This window comes from Panthera leo, chromosome D4, assembly GCF_018350215.1.
Source record: "Panthera leo isolate Ple1 chromosome D4, P.leo_Ple1_pat1.1, whole genome shotgun sequence".
Classification (NCBI taxonomy): Eukaryota; Metazoa; Chordata; class Mammalia; order Carnivora; family Felidae; genus Panthera; species Panthera leo.
In genome coordinates, this window is record NC_056691.1 from 70052726 (window position 1) to 70069650 (window position 16925).

The 16925-nt window shown below is 44.3% G+C and overlaps 1 long non-coding RNA gene across 1 annotated transcript; it reads left to right on the forward strand.

The window, feature by feature from the left end:
• Positions 1–73: 73 nt before the first annotated feature.
• On the forward strand, positions 74–15941 carry LOC122205160. Its single transcript, XR_006195927.1, has 4 exons — positions 74–297; positions 1073–1150; positions 6581–6664; positions 15138–15941. It is a non-coding gene; the product is annotated as an uncharacterized LOC122205160 (long non-coding RNA).
• Positions 15942–16925: the final 984 nt, after the last annotated feature.

A 16925-nucleotide genomic window follows, 5' to 3' on the forward strand; every position in this document is an offset into this window, starting at 1 on the left:
CGCCCGGGCCGCCCTGCGGGGCGCCCCTGCTCCGCCCCGGGCTGGCGCGCTCGGACGCGCCGCCCAGGGCCACCGGGGCTCTCCTGCGGGGCTCTGGGCGGCCCTCAGCCCCCTCGCGCATGCACGCAGGCATTCGTTCCCTAACCATTTATTGGGTACCTACTGTGTGCCGAGCCCTCAGTGATTTTCTGCCTAGGAATGTCAAACACGGCGTTCAACAAATCTTTGAAATGAGGAAGAGTCCTGCCCAGCTGAGGTCCTGCTGACTTCAAGTCCAGTGTTCATCTCGTTCCACTAGTAAGCTTCCCGGCTTAAACTTTATTACCAAAATTTATTGTTCTTTCCATATACCCCGCCCCACCCCCAAATCTGTGCTCTTGCTTTCCTCTTCCACCTTATCTGACACGGGCCTACCTGCAGTCTCATGAGCACCTTTCTGTCCACCAAACTCTCAGAACTTGGGCAGCCTCCAGACATTTGCACATGCCGTCCCACCTCCCCTCTGTGTGTGTGGGACTTCCTTACCCAGTTTTTCACGTGGCTGGCACCTTCTCATTGTATCTATGTTCTCCCTCTCTGAGAGGCCTTGCCTGATCACCTTACTAAATTAACACCTTGTTCCTGGACACCCTCCATGTCCTCATTTTATTTCTTTCACGTTTATCACTATCCATTAATTAATTCAACAAATAATTATTGATCACCTACTTAGGTTCTTCATGCATGGTGTTGAACAAATGGGCAAAAATCCTGTCCCCTGGCGGAGTTTGGGGAAAGAGAGGCAGGCAACAGACAATAAACATGTAAATAAGCCATGTGGTATATTAGAATGTTATAAGTCCTATAAGGGAACGAGAACAGGGTAAGGAAAGGAAGGTATAGGGAGTGCAGTTTTCAATGAGGTGGTCTGATCAGCCCGTGAGAGGTGACATTGAGAAGGTGACCGCCAGCCCCGCAGTGGGAACAGCCAGTGCAAAGACACTAAAGAGCAGCACAAGGAAGACAGTAGTACAAGATGAGGTCCGCAACTGACTTTTCCTCTCATTTGCTTACTTATTGTGTATTCACCTAGGGAATTTCAGCTCTGGAGCTGTATAGCCCTGTCTTCTCTGCCGTGTCCCAGCTCCTGTACAGCAGCACGTGGCTCACGGTAAGTGCTCAGAAACGACTTGTTGAATGAATATGTGAATGGAGGGATGGACTGATGTCTGGAACCGTCCGGACCAGACTAAGGCCGGCCCAGGGCTAGTCAGTGGCCGCCGGCAGCGCCTGGTACCTCATTTTGGTCCTTGTCCCCGAGTTGCATGGCCCTGGGTAGCGCCACTGCAGCGGGCGCCGCCTGAGCGTCGCGTCGGGGGGGGAATTCCGACGGAGTCAAGGAGCATCAGGAACCGGACCCGCCCCGCGCCCCGCCCCGCCCTTTGGTCGCTAGCAAAACCTGGAACCGCGGCGCCAGCCCAGCCCCACTGAGGCGCTTGGGTAGCTCACTGGGCATGCTCCGAACTGGGCTGAGCGCCAGTGCCCCAGAGGAGTCTCCCGGTGGGGTCCGCAATGCGCCAGCAGAGTCCTGCCTGACGCTCAGCCCTACTTTGTTCTCGAAGCTTTATTGAGGGTCTGGGGCATATATATATATATATATATATGTGTATATATATATATATATATATACATATATATATATATACATATATATATATACATATATATATATGTGTATATATATATATGTATATATATATATATTATAATTTGTCTTCAAAGCTCAAAGGGAAAGCTGGGAATTTAGAATCGGCCAAAGGCGTTTTCAGGCCTCTCCGCTGTGTGATCTGGGGCAAGAATCTTACTCTCTCTGTGCTTCCAGTAACACAAATATCCGTCAGTCTGATCTGGGCAGAATTTGGGGATTGAATGAAATAAAAAACGTGAACACGTTTAATCCACTTTAAAGATCCATTTCGTGAGGGCCCGCCTCCGCTATCTGCCATCTGCATACCAGTTTGCCAAGTGCTAACATAAGGAAACGGAGGTTAAGGGGCATGTGGATTCTTGGAGTTGTCTCAATTTGCCTTTTATGAGAAACGAGGCTGAAACTACCTTTTCTTTCCCCACATTCAACGGTCACTAGTTTAAACAGTGTTCTTAAATTCGAGCTAAAATTCATCTATTCACCTAAGGAAAAAAGACCTAAATCTTTTCAAAATCATGCCTTTCAATCACCATAACAGAAATAGGAACAAAAGAATATTCCCCAAACTGGAGGGAAATGAATGTCCACAAATAGTGGAATGACCAATTAGGTTATGGTGTGTTTTTTGAAATAATAACTAGTTTATACTAAGCTAGACCAAATTGCAACTGGGGAAACCATAGTACAGTACAATGTTAAGTGGAAAAAAAGCTGAAAACACAAATATATTGCATAAAGAATATGTCTACACAGTCACCCAGACTAGAAGGAAATATGGAAAAATGTCAATGGTTTAATTTGGGGGGTTGTGGGTTGGTATCTCTTTGTAAATTTATCTATTATTGTCACAGTGTTGTGTTTGCAATACTAAACATTAGAGGACCAAATTAAAAATTCGCAAAGTTTTGTGTAAGTCTAATAATAATAATAACAACAACAACTGTTATCAAGTGTGCTTGATATTTTAAATATACTCTGTCTTTAATCCTTACAGTAACTTTGCAGAATGGGTGTATCTAGCTCAGTTTTACAGAAGAGGAAACAACCTAGGAGCCATTTACAACTAGTAAGAGACAGGGTCAGGACTGAACACGGTTGGTCTGACCTCAAAGCCAGGGTGTTAGGTTTTATAATACTGCCTCTCTGTGTAGTAGCTTACCATGTATTGGTCGTAAAAGAAGCTATATATCATTTCATTTTGTGCCTTTTTTTGCCTTATTTTCTCTACCCTTTGATGTGTTTGTAGGCTACAGATTGCCTTTAAATGTTCTGGGTCTCCTGTTACTATTTTATTTTTTAAAATGTTTGTTTTTGAAAGAGAGGGGGCACCTGGGTGGCTCAGTCGGTTGAGCGTCTGACTTCGGCTCAGGTCATGATCTCGCGGTTCATGAGTTAGAGCCCTGCGCCGGGCTCTGAGCTGTCAGCACAGAGCCTGGAGCTTGCTTTGGATTCTGTGTCTCCCTCTCTCTCTGTCCCTCCCCCGCTTGCACTCTGTCTCTCTGTCTCTCTGTCTCTCTCTCAAAAATAAATAAACATTGAACAAAATTAAAAAAAAAAAAAAAAGAGAGAGTCCATGCAAGTACATGTGAGTGGAGGAGGGGCAGAGAAAGAGGGAGATAGAGAGTCCCAAGCAGGCTTCATGCTGTTACCACAGAGCCCAACACAGAGCTTGAACTCACAGAACTATGAGATCATGACCTGAGCCAAAATCAAGAGTCTGACACTTGACTAACTGAGCTACTCAGGCACCCTACCATTTTATTGTTGGATCAAATTGTTAAAGTCCATCCTTTTCAGCCGTTGCACCTGGAGTGACATGATGTTATTATCAGCAGTGACAGTTGATCTTATAAGGTCCCAAACTGTATAGAAAGGAAGCTTTTGGATGGAGACATAATCATCTTAGTCTATGTGGTTGAACCTAGCCAAATCAAGAGCGAATAGAGGCCTCATTGGGAGTAGGGCTATCCCAAATCTCAACAAGGCCAGTCCAGACAGGACCCACATAGATTATTCTTCCTGGGTAATCATTTTGGAGTCAGAGTCACAACATAATGGAACCACATGGTCCACAGACTCTTAGAACTTTGCTGTGATGAAAAGATACAGAGCCGATAGTGCTGATGATGTTTGCCAAGCGAAGGCCAGGGCCCTAAGAGCAGACCTCCTACTGCTGATAAGCAAAAAAAAAAAAAAAAAAAAAAATCTTTTAGTAATGCCCTGGCCCAGAAGTCACTAAACAAGAAACACGAGAAGCCAAAAAAGGTCATTTCCTTGGACAGGAAGGTATGCCACAAACCCAATATGTATCACTGGTAATGGACCAGATTGGTACAAGAGGAATATGAGATTTGCAACTGGACACAATTATTAGCATATTCCCAGAAGCTGCCATTTGGACAGAAAATCTGGTGCCAAACAGTGCACATAGGCAATTGGCTGGGGGCATTTATAGGAAGAGTTTCCTGGAAGAATCACTGAGGATTGTCATTCACTTCAAGACTCAGGAAGTCTGGGCACCGCGTGGACTGTTTCAATGATTTACAGAGCAGGACTCCCAGCTGAGATGCTAATGCTCATCAATTATTTGTGCTGTTAATGCAAGCTTATGAAGGACCTAAGCATCAGCAAATACATGGGCAAGCGGTGCTGTTATAATGACAAATGAAAAGAATACGATGTAAAATTATATGCGTAGTATGGTTTCCACTGTGTGGAGAGGGAGACACAGAATTACCAAGTTAAACCATACAAAACTGCCATTTCATAGGTCAATAATGGTTGAATGTTGGCAACTTTCTGTATTTCAGCTTAATACATACACACAGAAAAAAACTAGAAAGAACTGAACCCAAATATGAAGGGCGACTCTGTCTAAGCATTGCTTTTGCAGGCAGAGGAACAAGATACAGAAGGTATCTTAGGAGAATCTCGTCTTTGGGCATCTATTTCTTTGTTATGTCTTTATAGTTTCCTAAAGCTTATTTTATCTTTCATTATCAGGAAAAATGAAACAAACTTGAAAAGTTGACAAGCCAAACAAAATGATGTAAATAGAGGGAAACAGCTACTCTGGAATTGAATAAAAACGTGAAAGGTTTCTTTCACAGAGGGCGAAGCCCACCCTGCCCTCTCCAGCAGTGGCAGATGATGACAGAATGTCTGTTCCTGGCCCAAGAGGGAGGGAGAGGAAGAAGTGATCAGTGGTCAAGTTAGGAGCCTTAGAGATGTGGTAGTCTGACTTGGGACCCAGCTCATCCCCTCAGCCTGTGTTCTTGGGACTTCTGGACTTCACAGATCTCACTTTGAGAAACACAAATTGTTAGCCTAAAGTTTTATCCATTGAAAAATGCCTTTTCCTTGCAAATTACCACTGCCAAAGAAGCTTTGTCTGTTAAACGGATGAACAAACTTAGCATGGGTACAAGAGCAGTACTGTGGATTCGTTCATTCATTCATCACATATTTATTAAGCACGTTCTGTATGCCAGGCACTGCTCTAAGTGCTGGGGAGACATAAATGAACAAAAGAAACAATAATCTCTGCTCTCCTGGGCATGCCTTCTACCAGGGCAAGCCAGACAATGAGCAGCAAGCATGATAAACAAGTGAATTATATTGTATGTTAAGAGACCAGGGGTAAGGCTGATAGGGAGGGTGCTAGAGAGGGAGGTGGGGAGTTGCAATTTTAAATAGGATTGAGAAATTTAGACACTTAAGCAATTTAGTCTCTGAAGAAGATGAGGGAGTGACTCATGTAGATATCTGGGCGAAGAATCTGGGTAGAGGGAACAGCCAGTACAAAGGCCCTTAAGGAAGCATATCCAGAATCAGAAGGCTGGTGAGGAAAGGGCCAAAGCTGCAGATCTGATGCCAAAGAGTTACCAGGGACAAACACTTGAGGGCCCTCCCCTGTGAGCTGCAGGAAGAACTCAGCCTCTCTGTGTGAGCTAGACAGAAGCCAAGCCAATGTCATGGTTGCCAAATGTGCTTCTCAACACAATCAGATGTTGAATGCTGTCCCTGTGGATGGTTACTAGATGATGGTAAACATAGATTTGAATAAGGGAACTGAAATCACGTAGCAGGCCTCTGTTGTAAGGGAGTCAGCCGTATGATCCAGAGTATGCATATATTTTTAATATTATCACATAAGTGCGAAGATAACATAAACAATTATTCAGATGGTTCTCAGACTTTCAAGAACACTTGAGTGAACCCTTAGGAATACACAGACCTGAATTAGAAAACACCGTAGATATGCCAGAGGACCAGAAGGACTATAATAGGCCCACAGACCACCACATGGATTTGCTGCTACACAAGAAATGGAAAAGTAAGTCTAGGGACTTTGAGATCCTGCTCTGGAAACTCAGCAGAAGGAGGTGGCTTCAGAAACAAGGAGAAATGATGAGAAATGCAGGCAATGAAAGTTGGTATCCTGAACTGTCGCTGCTGGTACTTAAGCAATGGGCAGTGTCTTCTTACAAACCAGGGAGAATGGGTTTTGTCAAGTCTCTCAGCCACACCTTCAAGGTTCATGTGTCCAACAACAATAGGAGACAGAGAAAAATACCCAGGCCGTGTAGACTAGTCATACAGAGGTCATGGCTTTGAAAAATCAGCAATGATAACAGAAACACTCAAGGATTACCCTAAGAGAAGATTCTAGAGAGAAGAGTCAGGGAAAATACTGAAAGCAGCACTTAAAAAATTTTGATTCAGGAACCATATATCAAGATCATCTTGAGAAAAGGAGTCTTCATGTAAAAGCAGACTTCGGGTCTCTGCTCAGACCTTCTGATTCTGCTTGTGGACCCCCAAGAACCTGCATTTTATAATTAACTATAAGAATCTTCTGTACACTGAAGTTTTATAACTTCTGTCCTGCAGCCTCCGAAGTACGTACACTAAGAACCCCGTGTGAGTGATAAACTAAGAGGATGGAAAATTTTACCAAGAGATAATCATGGCCTTGTAAGTATCGTGGATGCTTGGATGGATAGGACAAAGGACCAGAGCGTCAGCTTCTTAAACATTTAAAGGGGTAGAAGAGGAGGGGACAGGGCATCCCCTGTAGGCAAATGGGGACCCCCTAGTAGAGAGCTATCAGGCTTTCTACTTTCTGCTCTTGACCTTGGATCTCAGACTCCATCCACCTGACTGTGCTCTCCTGAGGCCAGGAGGAAGCTAACAGTGTGACTGGAGAGGAGGTGTTAGTGGTGGTAGTCACAGTGGTGGTGATGTTTGTCAAGAGGGGTAGACGTTAAAATAAACACATTGGAGCGTGTAGAGTACACACAAAACTGAAACTGAGAAAGTCATTACCTCCTGAAGAGGAATTGGACAAGTGGGGGCAGGGGAGGTATGCGTGCTTACCTTTTGCCATAAACCCTTTTCTACCTTCTGAATTATGTACCAGGTGATGGATATAACCTATTTAAAATCCAATTTTTTCCTCTGGAAAAAAAAAATAATGACGTATGCATAATATTTAAAAAAATTATTTTGTTTTACATTTTGGCTCCCCCTAAATTTTACTAACCAAGTACAAAGCCCAGGTTACTTGACAAGTCGAGGCCGTAACTATGACCAGGGCACAACACAGTATAGCTTGATTGAAGGAAAAAGCCATAGGTCAAGGGTTGTTACTCCTGCTGGAAATGCCTGTGGCTAAGGAATTAAATAGAAAAAGAGCTTTGGATGAGGATAAAGGAGTAAGAAAAATCACTTCAGTGATCTCGAGGTCAAGAATGATGCTTTCCTGACATAGCTGGTCAGAAAATGGCTGGGGAAGTCAGATGGAAAAGTTCAGCTACCCAGGCCTTGACTGGAAGTCGCAACTATGAAAAGATGATCGTCTGAAATCTGTTCTAGCTTGGCTGACCATCCTATCCCAAGACGCTGGAAACCTGATCTGGGCCCAAAAGAAAACTGTGCCTCCAATCCCTGGTGACATTTTAAGAACAGGGGGCACAGTGCTCGCTTCGGCAGCACATATACTAAAAAAAAGAACAGGGGGCACTGTTCAGCCTGCCCAGTGCTCTGGTGACCTTCTAGTATTGCATGGATGACATACCACAGGATTTCCTCAACTGCGCCCTGGCGTCCTGCTAGGATGTTGCTCTCATTTTTTCCACGGTACACACAGTCACTGCGTTGGAGTCCAAACAGACTATCCAGTGACGCCTCTATAAACATGAGTCACATGTGAAGTTTAAGGAATCCCTGTTTGGCCAGGGACATCAGAGTTCCTACGGCATGCCCTCTTCACATACAGGGTACAGGTAGATGAGAGTCGTATGATTTTCTGCCAAGATGCCTGACTTCACGCGGTAGCCACCGAGGCCTCTCCCCAGATACTGCTCTCCTTCATCCCAAACCCCCTGTTCCAGTGTGAAGTTCTCAAGCTATCCTATCAGAAAACATTACCCTCTGTCCATTTCTTTGTCTTCTTGGGCTTCTTTCATTTTGGTCTTGGATGCCACCACCTTGCCCAGTCTCGGTCACCCCAACCTAACCACCAGCACCAATCTCTTTCTTGCTTCCCCTTGAGGAATGAAGGCGACCCATGTCAACCTCCTAAAACAAATCATTTGACCATCGCTGACTACTCAGATCCTCCCCATCCTTTAAGGTCCATCTCATAAGCTGTGTCTTCCTAGATTACCCCAACTGGTTATGAGCAGTCTGATCCCTGTACCCCTGGGTATTTGGTCTGTTTTTTATGCTTCTCATCTCATGCTGACTCCCATTCAGTTGTTAATGTACATGCCCCTTTTGGAAGGCTCTTGAAAAATCCCAAGTGGGGTTTTTGAGGGAAAGAGAGAGCTCAAGCCAGGGATGGGCAGAGAAAGAGAGAGACACAGAATCCAAAGCAGGCTCCAGGCTCTGAGCTGTCAGCACAGAGCCCGACATGGGGCTCAAACACATGAATAGCAAGATCATGACCTGAGCTGAAGTCGGACACTTAACCGACTGAGCCACCCAGGCGCCCCAATTATTTCTGAGCAGGGTATGCAAGAGGCTGTGAGCTTCTTGTGAAAAATTGCCCACCTTTCTGCAGTTAGCATGAAGTTATGTTGTATCTAAAGTCCTTCTTGAGTTCTTTCTGGAATTCTGCTTGCAAGCTTAATAATTAATTGACCAATAGACAGAAAAGAGCTACAGATACCTAGGAAGTATAAGGAGATATAGGATATAAGTTAAGGGAGAAATATGGGCAGTGGTGTCCTAAATAAGATATAATTAATCTACGATTAGATATAACTATGTACTTTCAATTTCTGTGTGAAACAATTAAAGGAATTAGGACATTGCCCCTGCCTCTCCACACCTGGGAGTCACCTCGTTGTGCTGGCAGAAGGTCTACAGGTCTAGGACACACCCCTTTGTTGTCTACCTGTATTGCTTAGTGAGCTAATTCCAAACCAGCTCTGGGGCCCGTGACCTTCATCTTTAGGCAGTAGGACCAGGAACAACAGGGTGGATAAAATCCATCACAGAAATTACCAGGGAATAGACGGCCGCTAAAACCTTGGTGTCTGTGGTTTCAATTTCATTGCAGTCTAGAATTGTGTATAGTCTTAACCATGGGAAGCTTCCCTAATTTTGTCAGTACCCATGACAATATTTTATTTGTATACTATAGGGTCAATGCATTGAGGGGAGTCTTCATTTCTCTCTCAATCTTATACTATCAGAGTAACCAGCTTTCTTCGATTGCATAGGCAGACTCAGAAGCCCCTCCTTCTGCATTTAGATTCCACTAGATTTATGCTTAACACATTATATACAATTGAGCAAGCCAGCTGCCCCAAGTGTGAACTCACATCATTTCTTTTTATGCTGGGAGCCTAGATAGAATCTGGCACCTAATAAGAGTGTGATGAGTGAGAAAATTACTTGATATTAGATTGCCTTATTGATATGTTTGAGTCAGGCCAAGTCCCTTGACTTACTAAGGCCAGCATATTATTTTCCATTACACTTGGATCATTGGCCTAAAAAATGTACACAATACTAATACATATTTCAAATGCCAATTCACATGAGAGAACAATTTCCCAACAGTGCTATTTAGTTTTTTCTCAAGTTCCCTGGGTTGAGGTCAGTCTTTGTAGTTAATGTTGGGTTCCTGACCCAAACACAGCCTGTGCCAGTTATGAAAAAAAAAAAATCAACTTTCCATGGTTTGAATACAGAGGTGACCGTGGGAACGTGTACAGCTCTGTCTCTGGTTCTGGTGAAATCATTCAAAAGCCAGTGCAGCCTGGCTATCCTGTGCACCCGCACGGAAATGAGGATAGACAAGGTCCAGCAAGAGGAAACGCACCCATTCTGCAAAGCCAGGCTTGGCATGTAGAGTGGAGGAAAGGATCCATCCCATTCATGAGGAAAGAGAGCTCTCTTGCTGTTTATTAAGAAAAACTGAAGTAGGGGTGCCTGGGTGGGATGGTTCAGTCAGTTGAGTGTCTGACTTTGGCTCAGGTCATCATCTCGTGGCTCATGGGTTCCAGCCCTGTGTCAGGCTCTCTGCTGTCAGCTCTCCTCAGATCCTGTCTCCCTTTCTCTCTGCCCCTCCCTGCACTTTCGGCCCTCTCTCTCTCTCAAAAATAAATAAACATTAAAAAAAGAAACACCGAAGTAATCTTGACAACTGTGCTGTATAAGGAAAAAATATGGACCCAATAGATTCAAAGGAAAAATCCAAATGCAGATAAAGACTTATGAGCAGAAATGGATTATTTTAGCACTGTTGATAATTGCTGAAAATATGAAAAGAGGGAATGAATATATAACCATATGTCCCACTGATTATCATATAAATCTTAAAATTATTTTACAAAGAGTTTGTAATGACCTGGGCAAATGCTAGTGGTATAGTTTAGATAAGGACAAAAACTATATTCATAGCATCACTTTGTAAAGAAAAACACATTTATGCGGTGCCTAGGTGGCTTGGTTAGTTGAGTATCCAACTTTGGCTCAGGTCATGATCTCACAGTTCGTGAGTTTGAGCCCTGTTTCGGGCTCTGTGGTGACAGCTTAGAGCCTGGAGCCTGCTTTGGATTCTGGACTCCCTCTCTCTCTGCCCCTCCCCCACTCATGCTCTGTCTCTCTCTCTCTCTCTCTCAAAAATAAATAAAACATTAAAAAATTAGAAAAACACATTTATGAACATAAAAAATCCTGAAAGTACAGTAGGATGTGAAGAGTATTTCTAGATAATGATATGATTGGTGTCTTAGTTTATTCAGGCTGCTATAACAAAATACCATAGACTGGGTGGCCTATAAACAACAAACATTTATTTCTTACTGTTCTGGAGGCTGGGAATTCCAAGATCAAGGCGTTGGTAGGTTGAATGTCAGGTGAGGATGTGCTTCCAAGGTTTATAGACAGCTCTCTTCTCACTGTGTTCTCACATGGAATGGGGTGAGGGAACTCTCTGGGGTCTCTTTTATAAGGGCACTGATCCCATTCATGAGGGCTCCACACTCATAAGCTAATCACGTCCCAAAGGCCCCACCTCCAAATACCATCCCATTGGGGATTAGGTTTCAACATATACATTTTGGGGGGACACATCCAGTTAATGGCAACTGGTGATTTCATATTTTTTTAATACTCTACAACATACGTATAGCACTTCAAAAATAAGAAGGAAATATTTTTAAAAACCTGTGTAACCAATAACAAACACAAAACTTTTGCTCCCGGAGAATTGTATGGGAGGATATTTTTATATCAGAGTGACTGTAGCACTGACCACAGGAATCTCATGACTCTTCTGTGGGAGGTTTAACTATGGTAACTACGATACCCATGGTCTCCTCATCTCCTTTACACCAGCCCTGCTGGCAGTCCTTCTGAGTCCTAGAATCCCCATTAGTTGGGAAGCCCATGAGCCATGGAAGTGTTTAGCAAGATCAATTGGATTTCCTCATGTAGGAATTTAAACTGGAGAACACAGTGGAAAAAGTGTGAAAACACACACAGAGAGCCCAAGATCAAGGGACAGTCAGAGTAACTGTGGTTGAATGTTACACTAATGATGTGACTTCCTGGGGTCCACACCCCTGTGTAGTCCCCTCCCACACTGAGGCTCAGCCAAAGTGACTTAATTTGGCCAACAGGACATCAGTGGACATGACACAATGGATATTTAATAGGCACTCGCACATGAGGACTGGCCCTCTTGGAACCCTGAGACTGCCATGCTGTCAAGAAGCCCGCAATGAAGGACTCCATGGAGAGAGGCATAGCCATGCCAGGTTTTTCTCAGCTGAACCCAGAGAAGACCAGTAAAAGAACTACTCAGCCAACACACTGAATCATGATATTAAAAAAAAAAAAAAATTGTCAGGGCACTTGGGTGGCTCAGTCGGTTAAGCGTCTGACTTCGGCTCAGGTCATGATCTCGCAGTTCGTGAGTTAGAGCCCCACGTGGGGCTCTGTGCTGACAGCTCAGAGCCTGCTTTAGATTCTGTGTTTCCCTCTCCCACTCATACTCTGTCTCTCTCTCTCTCTCTCAAAAATAAATAAAACATTAAAAAAAAATTGCCATTTTCAGCCACTGCCTTGCAAGTGGTTTGTGACCAGCAAGGGGTAACTGGGACAGCCACAGCAGGGAGTCCTGTTACTGAGGCCTCCACCTTGCATCTTTCCATTCCAAGCTCCTTTTTTTCCTGGCTTGCCTGGATCCAGTGGAGTGTCTGTTCTGGGGTTCTTTGAGATTACCATCTTCTATATTTATCTTTATAGTCTTTCAGCAAGCCTGTGTTATTTTAAGGCAGGCGTTATTGTCAAACCCCAGCATTCAATGAGCTGAGCCAAAATGTGAGTATCTTTAAGAAGAGGGATACTGTGGGTCTTGTTTACCATTACCCGCCCCCCCCCCCCCCCCCCCCCCGCCATAGAACGGTGTCTGTCACATAGCAAGACCTTAAAAGATATTTGTAAGTAAATGAACAAGCAGATCTTGAGGGCTTGTTTAAAATGTAGATTCTAGGGGCGCCTGGGTGGCTCAGTCGGTTAAGCATCCGACTTCGGCTCAGGTCACGATCTCACAGTCCGTGAGTTCGAGCCCCGCGTCGGGCTCTGTGCTGAGCGCTCAGAGCCTGGAGCCTGTTTCAGATTCTGTGTCTCCCTCTCTCTCTGACCCTCCCTGTTCATGCTCTGTCTCTCTCTGTCTCAAAAATAAATAAACGTTAAAAAAAATTTTTAAATGTAGATTCTAGGGGCCCCCCCCACCTCTGGAGACTCTGATTTGGTGTGTCTGGGTTGGGTCCAGGAAACTACATTGTTATTAAGCCATGTGAGTGAAGCCAAGGCAGGCGGCCTATGGACACATTTTCACCTTTCGGGCCTCAAGTTATTCTTGCAACTGAAAGAAGCCAATTTATCAATTTTCCAACTGTCTCTGCGTCAGAATCACCTGGGTTGCTTATTCATCATGTTAGCTCCTAGCCCTCCCTCCTGACCTACCAAATCTGAAAATCACTGAAAGTGGAAACTTATAATGTATATTATCAAGAAACTCCTGGGAGAATCTGATGCACCTGGTCTGCAAGTTTAAGGGCATTTGCAACCGCTGACCTAGCAAACACAATTCTCTGAAAGTCATTTGGCCATCAAACATACTTTTCTCATTCCCAAGAACAGAGAACACACCCCTCCTCTGTTAGACAGTCTCACACTAATCTTTAAGGCTTAAAAAAAAAAAAAAAAAAAAAAAAAAGGTTTTCATGATTACTGTGAGAGGTATTTCTTAGGAACTCTTTCTAAGTTTAAATGCCTCATCTGTCAGTCAGACTTTGGTAACACCCGCCTCTCATGTGCTGTGAGGACTACAGTGAGGAAAGGTGCACGACAGCACTTTGAAACTGAACACACGCACATGATTTGTAAGCCTTGGATCATAAACATGTCATGCAGAGGATTAAAGTATTTTTATCTGTTTTTAGACAAACAATCATTCATTATGAGTTACCTTGCTCTTCTAAGGACGGGATCCCGATGTAAAATGTTTCAGGGACAGGAAACCCTGGCTACATTTCTGATTCCTTCACACGGTGTTTAAAGCTGTGTGTAATCTGAGCCCTGCATCACCTTGGTCTCTCCTGACCCCTCTCCTCCACACCCTCCTGCCCCGTGCGTGCCAGCCCTTCCAAATGCTGCATGCTGGCTCACCTTTGTCACAAACCCCGCTCCAACTGGGCACTGTCTCTGGAATGTTCTTTATTATTGTCCATCCCCATCCACCGGGACCTTTCCTGAACCTTTGGTGTCTGTTACTATCTTCCACCCTTTAGGCAGAATTGACCAGCTTCTATCTGAAATCCCCACTGAACATTTGTCAAGATCCTGTATCACTTGGTTACACTTCACCTTCTTCCTCCACCTTGAAGGCAGGAACTTTTCCTTATTCGTCCCTGTGTTTCTGGCCCTGAGCACAGTGCCTGGTACAGAGAAGGGACTGATAAATATTTGTTGATAGCATGAAAGTCAGGGGCTGTCTTTGGTGGGGCCTTAACTTCTAGGGAAAGAGAAAAGTGCTCCCACCTGGCAGTGGCCCCTTATTTCTCTCTGACTCTGATTTCCTGCTGTTGTCCCTCTTCCCTCCATGAAGAGACTTATGAAAACCAAACAACTTGCGACAAGCTGCTTGCCTGATCTTTAGCTGGTGGGGGTATCCAGTAGGTTTAGAAGAGTTCGCCCAAGTGGGTATTATATCTACATGTAATATTTGATACAAATGAGAAATCAAGGTATTAATGAGAAATCTCTTGTGAAGGCCAGTTCTGAATTGTTGGTGCCTACTAGCTACCTCCAGCTGGATGTCCCAGAAGCATTCCAAACCCAAGGACTCCCAAACTAATGAATCAGCTGCAGCCCACATACCTGTTCCTTGTCCATTGACTGTCTGCCCAGTTGCCTGGGTGCCAAGCTCCAAGCCCCCCATCTCTCTTGCCATCTAAGAGAATGACCTGTTCTCTCTGTTCCAGCCCCACAGTATTTCTCACATCCTTCCCAAGCTCTGTTTTCTGCTTTAGGACCTCCTTATCTGTCACCAGTGCTCTTGCAAATAAGCTCCCAATTGGTCTCCCAGCTTCCTCTCACTTTTTTGTTGGAATATGGATAACAAGTTGACCTTGCTAAATATAGATTTTTTTTTTAATTAAAAAAATTCTCTATTTATTTTTTAGAGAGAGAGAGAGAGATACAGAGTGTGAGCAGGGAAGGGGCAGAGAGAAAGGGAGACACAGAATCCAAAGCAGGCCCCAGGCTCTGAGCTGTCAGCACAGAGCCCAATGCAGGATTTGAACTCTCGACCATGAGATCATGACCTAAGCTGAAGTTGGATGCTTAACCGACTGAGCCACCCAGGTGACCCAATAAAGTGTAGATTTGAACAAATTCTTCCTCTGCTTGAATGTTTCTCCAGGGCCTACCTACTGAAAAAGTCTGCATGATATTTGATGGTAACAAATCTATCTGATTGGACGGCATCTCCTGGGAAGTGAGAACATAAGAAGGAGGCACCAAGAGGCATTCATTCGTTCACCAAATATTGAATAACACCAGCTAAATGCCCTGCTCTGTTCTAGGTTCTGGGGATAGAGTGAAGTCTTTTGATTTTATGGAGCTTATACGTGAAGAGACAAAAAAATGGGGTCACTTTAAGATGACCTCTGATCTGAAAAACAAGGACTGTGGTAGATTGTGTAGATTGCATTGGCTTCAATTCTTCCCTCCTCTCTGCATCCATGCTCTTTGCCATGTAACCTTGAAGTTCCTTACATTAGAAGTAGATGGACTTCTCCCTGCTGGACTTTGGGCTTGGCCATGTGACTTGCTTTAGCCAATGGGATGTTAGCAGATGTTATGCAATTAGAGGCTTGAAATATGTTTGCGTGGTTAAGCTTGTCCTTCTTGTACTTCTGCTTCTGCCATAAAAAGGCTGCCTCGGGTAGACTGCTGGTCCCAGAAGAATGAGCAAAATGGGAAGTAGAACCAAACTGAAGGAAAGGTTGTTGTCTTAAGATGCTGGGTGTTAGAGGTAGTTTGTTATATAGCAGTATTGGAGCAACAGCTCATTGATTCTATCCTCCATGAGATCTTCTTGAAACCCCTGCTTTGGAAGTGCTATTCCCGAGGAACTGGCTGCTACTATAGAGGCCCTCATACTTCCTTAATTCTGTACAAGAAACCTTTCCATGTAAGAAATATTTTAACCTAGTCATTTACATCAGCACCTAAGAAACCCGAGTATGTCTTTTCCTTGCAACGTGAATGAGCCTAAGACACGATCTCCCCTCCTATCACAGGTCCTAGAGGGAAGAGATTACTCTTGTTTGCGAAACTGGCACAGAACCTGGTGTACTGACTGCATGGGTCCTCCACTACTTGTGGAACCAGATGAGACTCTGGCCAAAATTAGTGAATTTGATGAAGCAGTCTTCCCTAGATCCTCTCTTGGAAGATCTTTTTCTATGCAAGAGACTATTGTTAATTCACTTTATCTACCCCCACACCCTCCATCTGCCCCCTCCCCCCCACTATTGGTGAAAGGAAGATACTCTGTCAGGCACTGAGATATACAGGCAAATTAGGCATGGCTGATCTTATGTTTGTAGAGATCACAGATTAATAGAAGAGATAGGCTGTTCCAAGTTGGCGAGGTAAAATCTATCTGGGAAATGAGGACAAGATACTGACGGAGTGGAGACTAATCCAGCTTGGCGGCTCAGAGAAGACTTCAAGGATAAGATGATACTTGAGTTTTGATTGGCAAGGAGGAATTGGCTAGATAGAAAAGGGGGAGAATGTTCTGGGAAGAAGGTGAACAAGTGCATGAACTTAAAATCTATGATGAGTGTGTAAGGGTGTGTGGGGTGAAGAGGGCAAGAGAAGTGGTGTGAAATGAGGTAGAAACTCAAGCTTGGCCAGGTGTGAAGAGGATTGTGTGCTACAGTGAGGAGTCTGGACTAGGTCCTGAGGACACCAGGAAGCACTGAAGATTTTAAGCAGGGGAGTGAAATGTTCAGATTTTGCGTACTTAAAAGGTCTTTCTGGCATTAATGGCTTGGGAAGGAGCAAGGACACTTGTTAGGTCATTGCAGTAATACGGCGGGGGGTGGGGGGGGGGCAATTTAGATGACCTGAAGTGTTGCTAGAAACCTAGAGAAGTGAGGGAATAGGAGAGTTAGGAACTTTGAGTGGATAGACCAGG